We start from the raw sequence: 11,870 nt of genomic DNA, 5'->3' as shown, positions 1-11,870 counted from the left end.
AGACTGCTCTCCGGTGGTGTTTCCTCTGAATTGCTACCATCTAGTAACATGGATGGCGCACTGCTTCCACAAATTGATTCTGGGGTTGTACTTTGTGTGCTAGTGTGAACGGCATCCTGAAAGGTTTCCGCTGGACATAAGTAAGAGGTAGTTATCGCATGATCTAGGCAGTAAGCTTACATGGTAAACGACATACGAATTATTGCCGAGCATGGCAAGCTATATTTAAATGGTTCGAAGCATCATTAGCCGAAAAGAAATTAAAATGGTAAGATGAAACTAGGGATATAAGTGGCAAATAAACGACATCCACCAGTCCCATCTAGTTAGTTTTTGCTAGCTCCCTAGTTCATTTTCCTCAAAAAACAAAAACTCTTTTGAACTATCATACCACTAGTGGACTTTAATCGGGATTAAACGGGGCCCAGTTGACATCCCTAATTGAAAGGGAGTGTACCACCGCTATATTTAAGTTGCCAAGGCATCTAAGCAGTTGAAATAATCTGAGAAAGCACTTAATAGTGTGGCCTCATATAAACTACGAAGACAGTATTGTGATGAAGTTCAGAGGAAAAGTTAAGGACTAAAATGAACTAGGCATGCATTTCTTTACGATAGTACATCATGCACTGCTGACATATTGGCCCACTCAGGTATAGCGTAACAATTAACAAACAAGCATTCGAATCAAGAAATACAGCAAAGCAGACAACTGAACTATTTGTAATTCTGTAGGATTACAGGTTGAGGGAACAAGCCAAGAAAGCAGCCCACTCGCATTACATTGCACATGTACTAAAACACACTGGCTTACCATATGTTGTTGTGAAGCCTCGCTGCTGTTGCAATGTTCTTTGAAGATATTGTCAGCATCCCGTGGTTGCAAATCTAGTTGTTGTAGTTTATTATGCACCCTGTATTTTGGTAAAATTAATTTTAATCGCATGCACTGGTCCGAATTCATCATCAATGGTTCATCTAAACTAATGAAAGAAGGGTGTGTGCATACACGACAATATATCTGCTTCCCTCTATTTTATGCTTGTTCGAGGTGCCAGCCCCAAAAGAACAAATATTTTGCTTGATGGGGTTGGCAGCTCCATAATTAATAGAAGCATCAAATTAGTCGTGCAACTTGGTAAGATCAAGAACACACAAAGAAGTAATGAACAGAGGCTCGAAGCAGTGATGTAATAGCTAGCATCATAAAATGTAGGGTAAAACAAACAAAAAGCAGCGGAACCACATGCTAGTTTTCTGATGTGTAATTAAGCATAGAGAACATGAAGCAGTCTAATGGAACCAACAAGTGGCATCACAACAACACCATTATCATAAATATAGCATGCAAGAAGTAAAATAGTACGTAGTGATATCTAGGAAGTACAGTAATACCTAGGACAAAACTAAAGCATATTAACTATATGTGCACTAGTATGTAATTTAGCACATGTAACATGTTCACTGCCAGAAGTATGGCCCTACAGGTGCAAGCAGAATAACGCATCTCATGAAAAATTGAGTGATGCCCTGAAGAAATTCGAAGGTGCGGTGTGCTAAGAAAGTGAACGTAGGCATCGGCCGTAGGATAATAGTACCTGATTCTTGGCGGCATATGGATATCGTTGTCATACTTGATAGCTAAGGATCGTCGATGGTGCTCGTGTTGTGGTTGAGTTTGGGCCGACTTTCTCTGTTGCTGAAGTGGCTCCGGTGCTACGGTTGCGGTGCCTGTCGACATACAAGAAAGCTCATCTATGGTAAGTGAACAATTGCATGATAAAGAGAAAAACCGAAGGAGTGCAGATCGAAATAACCTGATGAGGCTGCAGCGTCGGTCAAGCAGGGCCGGTGGAGTTGTATATGGTGTCCGTGGAGCGGGTCTAGTGAAGTGGACAAAGGTTTCGGCGGGCGCGTTGTACAGTGCTTTTGGTGAGGTGGATCTGTTGCAGTGGACGAGGGCTTGTATGAAGGGCCTACGATGGGGCGGACGAGGTATTCAGTGAAGGGCCTACACTGTCGTGGACGAGGGCGCCGGTTAAGCAAATTCGGTGCGGTGGACCATGATGGCGGTCAAGGAGATCTGGAATGGTGGACAAGCCAGTCGTTGAAGTGGCTCCGGTGAAGTGGTGAGTTGGCAATTGGGGGTTCCAAGGTGCGAAAGGTAGATCCGGCAGGGTGTGAGGTCCACTGCTGTGGCGGAGGACTAGATTTGGTGGCTTGCCATGGTTGGGGGGGAGGGGAAGGGGAGGGGCTCTGGAGAAGAATGTTGGGGGCAAAGAGGGGCAAACAATGGAGTTACCAAAGCAACCCTTTTTCTGTTCATGTGGCAGGGGTATAACAGGAATATCGCAGGGGTAAACTTTCGAGCGCGAGATATTTTGATGTGAGCGGGAAGTTTGAAAGCTTTTGGAGCATGAAATTGTATTCTGCTCTTGTACGGCCGACTATGATATCATGGCCGAGAATTTGTTTGTTTTGCACGCAAAAAATGCAAGTTTTGAAAATCAATGTCTCCAACTCGAAATTTAGATTGTCCATTCAATTCAAATATGGATCATTGAGCTAGTACAAGCAAATACCATCATACAGTCCAATTCAAATGAAATTCCAAATGTGTTTATCCTAAATATGATGACAAAAGAAAAAATGTGTATGTGTATGAATAAAGTGGATGATTATAAAGTTTGAACATGCACGTATGTGTATATCTCTAGGTTTGATATATGAATTTGAAATCACGAAATCCCGGCTTAAAAATGTACCTCTGTTTAAATGAATTACAAAAGCTAATGATGGAGTCAAATTCCAAAATTCCAATCTTAGGTTTGTAATTCTGGTACATCAAGGTATATCACGCATGTTCAAAGTATCGTTGTCTCATAGTCCAAACTGTGAAACAAATTGATCAACCATGAGTGCACACACTATTGACAATATATATATCTCAATTACGCTAAAGTCCCTCAAATATAGACACCTCACTCTTTATCTCAAGCCAACCCCCCCTCTCCCCCCGCCACACACAGAAGTCGTTCTCTCCCCCAGACACGAACACACGAGCACATTAACACCCCTATCTCTTCTAAAGTCCGAACACCAATATAGGTCTCTATCACTTTCTCTCTCAGGCATGCACACATCTCTTCCCCCACTCTCTAGGTCTCCTGGCATCTCTCTTTCCCAAGCACACGCACTATGTAGAGTGTATCTTTCCCATACACACAAAACGTCGCCCCCAAACATCTATCTCCCTAGTTATGTGGTTTCGCACACTCACCTCACACACCACCCCCACTGCAAACAAGCACACTTTGTCTCCTTGTGCACCACTCTCCTCTTTCTATCTCTCCCACATGTGGACCCACCCCAGCTCCTTCCCTGTATACATATATGTCGTGACTATTTCCATAGCTCCCTAATGTATCATCATTCTCAACCTCGCACATTGTTCTCTACACCATCTATTCTAGATCTCTCATGAAGTCCCTATCACACACATGATGACTCGCTTCCCTTGCGTCTCCGTACATAGGCCAATTTAGAACAACATCAACATTGTCTCCCTATCTATACGCCATTTATGGACACAAACGACCCCTCTCTCACCCCCTCTCTTCCTCTCTCTCTCTCTCTCTCTCCGTCACTAGCTCTCTCTCTCGCTCGCTCTCACACACCTCTCCCACACACACTCGATGTCTCTTCCAAATAGTCTCCTCCCCCCGCCCGCACCCATGCTATCCCGCTACTACACATGTCACACCATTCCCCCTTCCCTTATACTAGGTTTACATCATTAGTGTTCTCTCTAGTCCACATACACACACTCCCTCTCACACACAAACGCGCGCACAAACACACACAAACACACACAAACACCCATTTACCTGGATCCTCATCTCTCCCCATGTCTGCATGTGTATCTCACACACTCACTCTCTAATTATGTATATGTGTCTCCATGTTACACAACACAAAGCCCCATGTACATGTCTCTCTCTATCCTCCACACACATAGACACAAAGAATCTCCTATCATTGCCTCAGTCTCTAGACATATCACACACGTACACTATCTCTCTCTCTCGCAAACATGCTGAACAAGGGTTTCCCCGTGAATAACTTACCGTCTATTCATCAATAGTCATGGCAGTACGGCGAACAGAAGACGTGAAAAAGAATAAATCTACACATGCTTAGACCACCTAGTATGACTACTAGGACTAGAGCAAGCCAAAAAGCGCGCCGCCATCAACCCCTCCTTATCGGCGACGGGAAAATCTTTGTTTTACACAGTCGAGAAGTCATTGTGCTAAGGCCCCACATGCTGAGGTGTTGAATGGAATGTAGATGATAGTTTACGGAAACAAGTATCGATAATACGTTTGTATCTCCATACTTATATTTCTTCTCTTATAAAAAACTGAGTTGGTGATGATGGTACACATGCCATCTTGCAATATAGACCATCCGATCTATATCTGACAGATGGAAATTAAACTAAAAGATACCCGCACCTCTGTCCACATTTGCAGACAAGGCCTTCCCTCGTTCATCCTTATCTCCAACAACCTCATTGTTGAGCAATTAAGAAAGGAAGCCTCTGGAACAAACTGGCCTGGTGGCCGCTGCCGGCATCGTCAGTCCCCATGCCTCCGCTCAGTCCGACCACCAATCACCACCACGCCCCACTCCTCTTCACCTTATCTCCTATTTCTCGAGATATCATTAGTTTTTACACATGGGAATACTCCCACATGGGTCAATCACATCAAGTGTTTTATAAAAAATGCATCTTGATGTTCCGTGCAATGCACAGATCTTGCTAGTACTCCTACAGAAGACTAAGTTGGTTATGATGGTGTGTCTTCCATCTGTCATTTCTGACCATTAGATCTACATCTAATGATTGTGAGGTAAGTTGTTGCCTTTTCTCACCAACATCCCACTTCTCTACCAATTTGTAGGAAAAACCCATAATAAGTATCTTAAAACCAACCACATCCCTCCCTCACCTCACCAAAACAGCCCAAGGAATATATTCTGATTGAAACATAATATATCTCTAGTGATATATGTATATCGAAATTAGAGTATTTTGTATCAAGTTTGTGAATAAGTATTATTCTAATTATGATCCGTTGCAACGCACATGAACATTTCTAGAATTTCCAACCATGCAAAAAAAATCCTAGTATTTCCATAGTTTCGAGTTTTCCATCAAGATATTAGTCACTCATGGTTGATATTTACTTTCGGTCATGTACACATATGCACTATGTAACTAGCCTTGTTTATTGGCTTCCAAAGCTTAACTTTCACTCCTATTTACGATATGTAGAGTATTTAACAAAAGGCTACCACTTTCAACCAGCCCTAGGAAGAATCTATTGTACAAAAAATAGCAAAAACATACCCAAAATTTCTTAATCCACGCCAAAAACTACTACGTAGTGTCGATTAGGCTCATTTAAACCCGTTTATGACAGGGTTGGCCCACACGTCCGTGCTGACGAGGCAGCTTAAACCAACACATTTTGTTTGACTGTTGACACGAGGGACCCACATCTAACCTTGTATCCTGTTATTCCCCCTCAAATCATTATTTTTCCTGAACATTACTTCAAACAGTACTGATGCGTGTTCATTTGTGGCGCCGGTGATGAGCGAGTTGGCCGCCGCTCCACCGGACAGGCCGGACGCCGCGCTAGCCTCCGCACGGGTTGGCAGGCTAGCCCGAGCGTGACTCACGAGCGAGCAAGCCTCCGCGCTGGCCTTTGCTCGAGCCAGATGGATGGCCTTAGCGCGATGCGTGCGAGCAAGCCGCCGCGCCGCCGTGCCAATCTAGCTAGCAAACCTTGCAGACAAGCAGCTGGACGGAGCTATCTTGGCTAGCTAGCGGTCGCGAGTGCCGGACGGAGCTGGCATCCGGGCTGCCGCAAGATGGGATCCACATCGCCGGTGGTTTTGACCTTGCCTTCTGCCGGCGGCAGTAGCTGCGTCCCATGGCCGAGGATGACTAGGTGGACGGGCCGGAGGTAGGAGGTCACTTGGGGATTTTTGTGCAGATTGACATGTAGGTCCCACAAGTCATAACGCCTAACTTCCCGGTCGAATAGAAGGCGTTGACTTAATGGGCGACATGGGTTGAAACGTGCCTATAACGACACTTTGTAGAGTAATCGTTTCTTGGTAGGGCTGGTTGGTAAGGGCATGTACAATGGTTGATAAGGTAGTCTTATCTTAAGTATGCCACGTATGCAAGTGGTAGTAGTTTCTTGGCATTATTAGTGGTTTCTTGTAAGGAACAATGTACTACTAGCGACAAAAGGCGATTATAGGTTGCGTTGTACTCCAAAGAGTACTACTAGTGGTCGCGGGAGTGTATACCTCCTTTTGTGGGTTCGATCCCGGCCGAATGCACGGCGGCCTTTTTTTGAATAGTAATTTCGCTGCGAGCCAATATTGTACATGGGTAGTTTGAGTTTTGATGTCAAATGGACGTGCGGCACAACAATCTGGGTGCACAGTATAGCCTAGCCAATATCCATCATCTCGTGGCTCGCGTGCTCGCCCTAGCCGCACCTCGCTTGTAGCTTCCTCATCAACTAGTAGCATATTTAAACTAGCGCCTCCCAATTAAGCCCGAGGAGCCAGAAAAGCCTGGCAGGGCATTGGGAACTGTGCTCTCTGTACGCAAAGTGCACTACTACTACTCTGTAGCTTATGGCGTTGCACGCATGGACTTCACTCCATTATCGTCTCTATAAAAGAAATCCCTCTTGACGTGTTTTTTTAAACGGAGGCAAAAGCTTTGCCTCATCTCATTCATAAAGAAGGAACTACTAACAAAGTTTGACGAGATCCATTACACCTCCACAAATGGAAGCGAAAAGCCTGGTCTCGCTGTATCACGTAACTCAAATGTTCTGCCCCCGCAGTAACCATCGCTGATAAACAGGCTGCTAGTGTGTGCGTGAGAGGAGTAGCTGAGTAGGCCAGCTACGTGAGAGGAGTGGCTGAATAGAGCACCGAGAGTACCCACTACACAGGTGTACTTTCCCCGCATTAATAGTACAACGATGGTTCTAGAGAACAGTAGTACCCTCCACTTCCAACTGTAGCTCCTTGGCCCTGAGATTCAAGAGTTCAAAAGTGGTGCACTATACTAGAAGTACAGTACATCGCACTACTAGTTGAGAAAGTAGTACTAGTACTGCTACAGTACGAGTACGTACTCCTCCGTCCCATAATGTAATACGTTTTTGACACTAGTTGGCGTGTACAAAAAATAGCAAAAACATACCCAAAATTTCTTAATCCACGCCAAAAACTACTACCTAGTGCCAAAAATTTCTTACTAGTGCTATTATTTACAGTATAATGCAATCCCATAACGTCCCATAATGCTAGTACTAGTAGTAAATAATAGCCTCACCCCTTCACTAAGGAACGATCTACAATTGGAAGGGACGAGGCCCTGCGGTTACTACGCTCTTATCTCCTCCTCGCCAATTCCCCTCCCCCCGAAGAGAAGGCAGTTCGTCGCTGCTCCCATGGATTCGCCAGGCGGTTCTCCTCCTCGTCGGGGCTGGGAGACCTTGGACGACGATCCTGTGGGAGAAATCACACGCTGCTCCGACGTCCTCACCGCCGCAAGACTCGGTGCTTCCTGCACCAACTTTTTCAAGACGGTGCTTAAACAGGCTTGAGAAAAGGCCATGCTTGTTGGTCTTCCATGCATCCTCGAGGAGAAGGTTCTTCTATGGGACAATCCTTCGAACAGTCCACCGCTCCCTGGGCATGGTTGCACGTTGACTCCGCTAGAGTTGCCGATGTTGAGAGGTAGTCGGATTTTGCCCGATGAGCAGGTCAATAATGGAGTTTGATCATGTAGTACTTAGTTATTCCATTTCCATCCCGTAATTTCTCTGTTGCCCGCTGTCTTATATATAGGTCTAGGTCGGTGCCAACAAAGATTGCCTTGCATACCTCCGACCGGATACCACCATCATTTTGCACAACATCCATAGCAGTGCGGCCATTCCCGTAGACCCCTTCTCCATCATTGGGATTGGCCTTCCGGACTGGCTGGGCTTAAATACGTATGATGATGCCTACATGAGATTGAAGAAGATAGCAATTGTGGATCCGCCGACAAAGCGACGCGGCTACGATGATTACTATCTCATCGTGGCGTTCGACATAAGGATTGCCATCAATGCAAGAGGCAGTAATGGCAGAGGCTGGCGCATGTTGGTGGTGGTAGATTTGTACCCCTACATGTTCAAAGATGCCGTGCGCCATCTAGGCCGCATCTTCGTGGTGACAAGCAAGGGGACTTGTTTCATCTGGTTGCCATCCTACGGTACGGGAGATTACAAACGGAATGCACAAACCATCATTTGCATACCAAACGGTACTCCATTATTTTGCAGGGACCAGTCATCCCCCGATCACAATAAGATTGCCGATCCTGGATGTGCATTTGCATCCGCGATTCAGTCTAACGTGGAACCTTGTAGCTGACTTTGGCATATTGGGATCAACTATCTTAGCAGTCGTTACCCATGGTACCACTGATGTGCAACATGGTCACACAATCTACCACGATCGTACCATCACCATCTACCCAGGTATTCCATTTTTTTAACCCTCTCGCCTTCTCTTGCATTGTTGTACTACTTACTAGTACTAGTAGGAGTACTTTTTACCTTGGAGGACGCGTATAGCTAGCTAGGCCCTTGAAGACTTGAACCCACTAGCTGCCACCATTTTTGTCTTTCCATGTCTTACTATCTCATCCATGTAGCCAGGGGTGGCTATATATAATAAGCCAGTTATTTTGGCTATATATAATAAGCCAATTATTTTATTTCCTCTATACCGGAGTAGTACTATTTGCTGCACAGTGTTACTGACCGCCATATTTGAGCACAACATTATTATTCATGGACCTTGGCTATGTACGTCAGCATGTATCCAGATCTGAGATGTCCATGTACCAGATGAATGGCGCCGAGTTCGACCCCCATGATGCTACGTGGATGCCGAGGAACACTCTTGGAGAGTACTCGCTTTTCATTGGGGACAACTACCCCATTGTGAAGCGGATGCCACCTTCCATGCACAACACCGAAGGCCTACCATTCATGAAGCATGGTTGTGTCTTCAGTGCGCACCGCCGGATGAACGATATGCTGGGACACGCTATCCCTGATTTATGTCGCTTCAGCTTGGATGAGTCTCCATCGTGTGGAACTGGACTAGAAACTTGCGACAATGATTCCCGTTGCCCACCGCTATGGATCACGCCATCCATGAAGAACACCTGGGACTGGAACCTGGAGGAGGACATGTAGCCCATCTATAACGTGTAAGTGGAGTATGGTAAATTGTGAATGGTAGCGCTGTGAAAATATGTAGACTAGTCGTGCACAAATTTATCACATGAATTGGAGATGAACTTGTGTGGCATACTGGCATTTGTCCTTTAGAATTTATTACTAGTAAATGTGTTATGTGTATGTGCTACTTGTGTGGTTGTTGCACAGGCTCCAACATGCTCTTTGAGAAAAAAAGGTGGCACAACTTTGGATATAGGTGATGTGGCGCCATCATACCGTAGCATCATTCGCTATAGTTGTAGTATACTCCTACTAGGACGACAACTCCTATAAAATCTTGCGCTTGGCTCTTTGCCTCTTTGGGAGGTTCAACAATTCGTACTCATGTGAACCTTGCACTTGGCTCTTCGCCTCTTAGGAAGGTCCAACAATGATGATACTACAGTATAATATGCTTCTGGCAATCTGACACCGATTGAACTGATGCACGTCCACCACGAGGGCGAGGGCGAGGGAGAGGGAGAGGGAGAGGGCGCTGTAGTCAGAACCCTCTCCTCGTCCTGCGAGCCACCACGCGCGTGGGCGAGGGAGAGGCGTTGTAAGCAAGCTTCTCCTCGTTCGGCGAGTTGATAGGACACATCAAAGCAGTACTAGTACTAGTCCATACTGCGTCCTTTTCGGTTAATATGGCTTAATTTGAAACGATAAAAATACACTGGCGGTCAACGTATGTAATAATACGCTCTTTACGATCACTATATATAGTTTTGCGGTGATTATATGATCACTAGCTCATCATAGAGTACTGTATTGCACCATATTGATCGGCCACATAGTCGACATGGCACTCTGTTGACTGGTTAAATTGTCACCTGGTTTCTAGGTCCCACCTATTAGTTGGTAGAGCAAAGAAATCAGTTAAACAAAACTTTATGCAGGCGCGACAGGAGTCCAACCCTTGCGCGCGAACCACCCTGGCTGTGTATGTGAGTGCATGCACGTGTACTCCCCTAGTCTTCCAACAAAGAGTGTACATCGGCTAGAAAACAAAGAGTGTAGTACATCTACACTTCCAATGCATTTAGCCTTTAATCTAAATCGATATTGATTGACTAATGCACCAACTTGTGCTCTAGGTATAGGCTACATGTCTATCCTTAATTACAGCATGCAACAACCTTCATTTAATGTTCTTCTCTCAATGGTCGCATGCACACATAAGTCTGCTAATTTTGGGCGTTAATTATACCCTGGTCAATGTGTAAATCTCTAAATGTACAGTCTTTCACGAACGTAGGGAGTAGGTTGAGCACTTGAGCATGAGCGTGTGTGTTGCATCGTGTGATGTGTGCCGCATGGGTGCGTGAGTGTTGCGTGCGTCCATGTGTACGTGTGAGTGTTGCATGTTGCATGCATGAGGCTTACTCCCTCCCATTGACATGTTCATATTTCAAGCTTCCTCTATTCCCTCCATATGGTGATACTCCCTCTGTTCCCAAATACGGAGTAAAAGCCTCCCTTTGTTCCCAAATACGGAGTATTTGTCTTTCTAGAGATTTCAACAAGTGACTATGTACGGAGCAAAATGAGTGAAGTGAGTGTAGAGGCATAGGGATACTGTAGGTAGGAAGTCTTCGCGATCCATTATTCCCCATCTCGGTCATAGAGAACTATTCAACTAGTCTTCGCAGTGAAGTGACAATACACGCTGCAGCAGATGGCACACTTAATTAATAAGCTGAACCAGCGTGTTGGTGTTACTAAATCAGCCTTACCCAGTACTGCCATCATGTTTGCCGGTAGAGCATGCTTCCGCAAATATGCCTACGCACCTCTCTCCTCCATGAACTGACATATGGGCGCTCATGAGGTAGACCCACATGTCATCGGTGTAACTATTTACACTCCGAAGGACGGTATATCCTGGTAGTAGTACTAGTAGAATTGAGATTTAATGCACTTTCTTCCCCGTCTTTCACTCTTCTTCCTCCTCTCTTCCCCATCGTCGGCCGCACACCATTTCCCCCTGATCACTGCTCTCCCGCCCATGTCATCTTCCTTGGTAGCTCGTGCGTACCATATCCCCCCGCTCACTGCTCGGCCACACGAGGAGAAGCTTCTTCGCTCGCCGGCCCGGATCCACTTCCTCGCTGGCTCGCAGGCACCGAAAACCCCAATGGCAGAACCGACTGACACACAGAGCCGCGATTGGAATTCCTTCCCCGATGTTCCCTTGGAGCAGATCTGTAGTCGTATGGACCTACTCAGCACCGTTCGTCTGGCCGCATGCTCGGTGTCTTTGTACCATCTACTCGTCTGCAACTGGCCAGCTCTTTTCAAGACACCCTACTTGCTGATGCCCGATCCTCGCAGGTGGCCCAGACACCGACTTGACAATCCTACGGAGGTTGTCGTGGTGCCCCTCGACATGCTACCACTACCCGTCCACCTGTCCTTCATGTGCAACCACTACTGGGCGGGCATGAAGGCCAACTGGATCGTCCTCATACACCAATCCGGTAG

This window comes from Triticum dicoccoides, chromosome 2B, assembly GCF_002162155.2.
Source record: "Triticum dicoccoides isolate Atlit2015 ecotype Zavitan chromosome 2B, WEW_v2.0, whole genome shotgun sequence".
Taxonomy (NCBI): Eukaryota; Viridiplantae; Streptophyta; class Magnoliopsida; order Poales; family Poaceae; genus Triticum; species Triticum dicoccoides.
The sequence above is the reverse complement of the archived record's forward strand: the minus strand, read 5'-3'. Positions refer to the sequence as shown.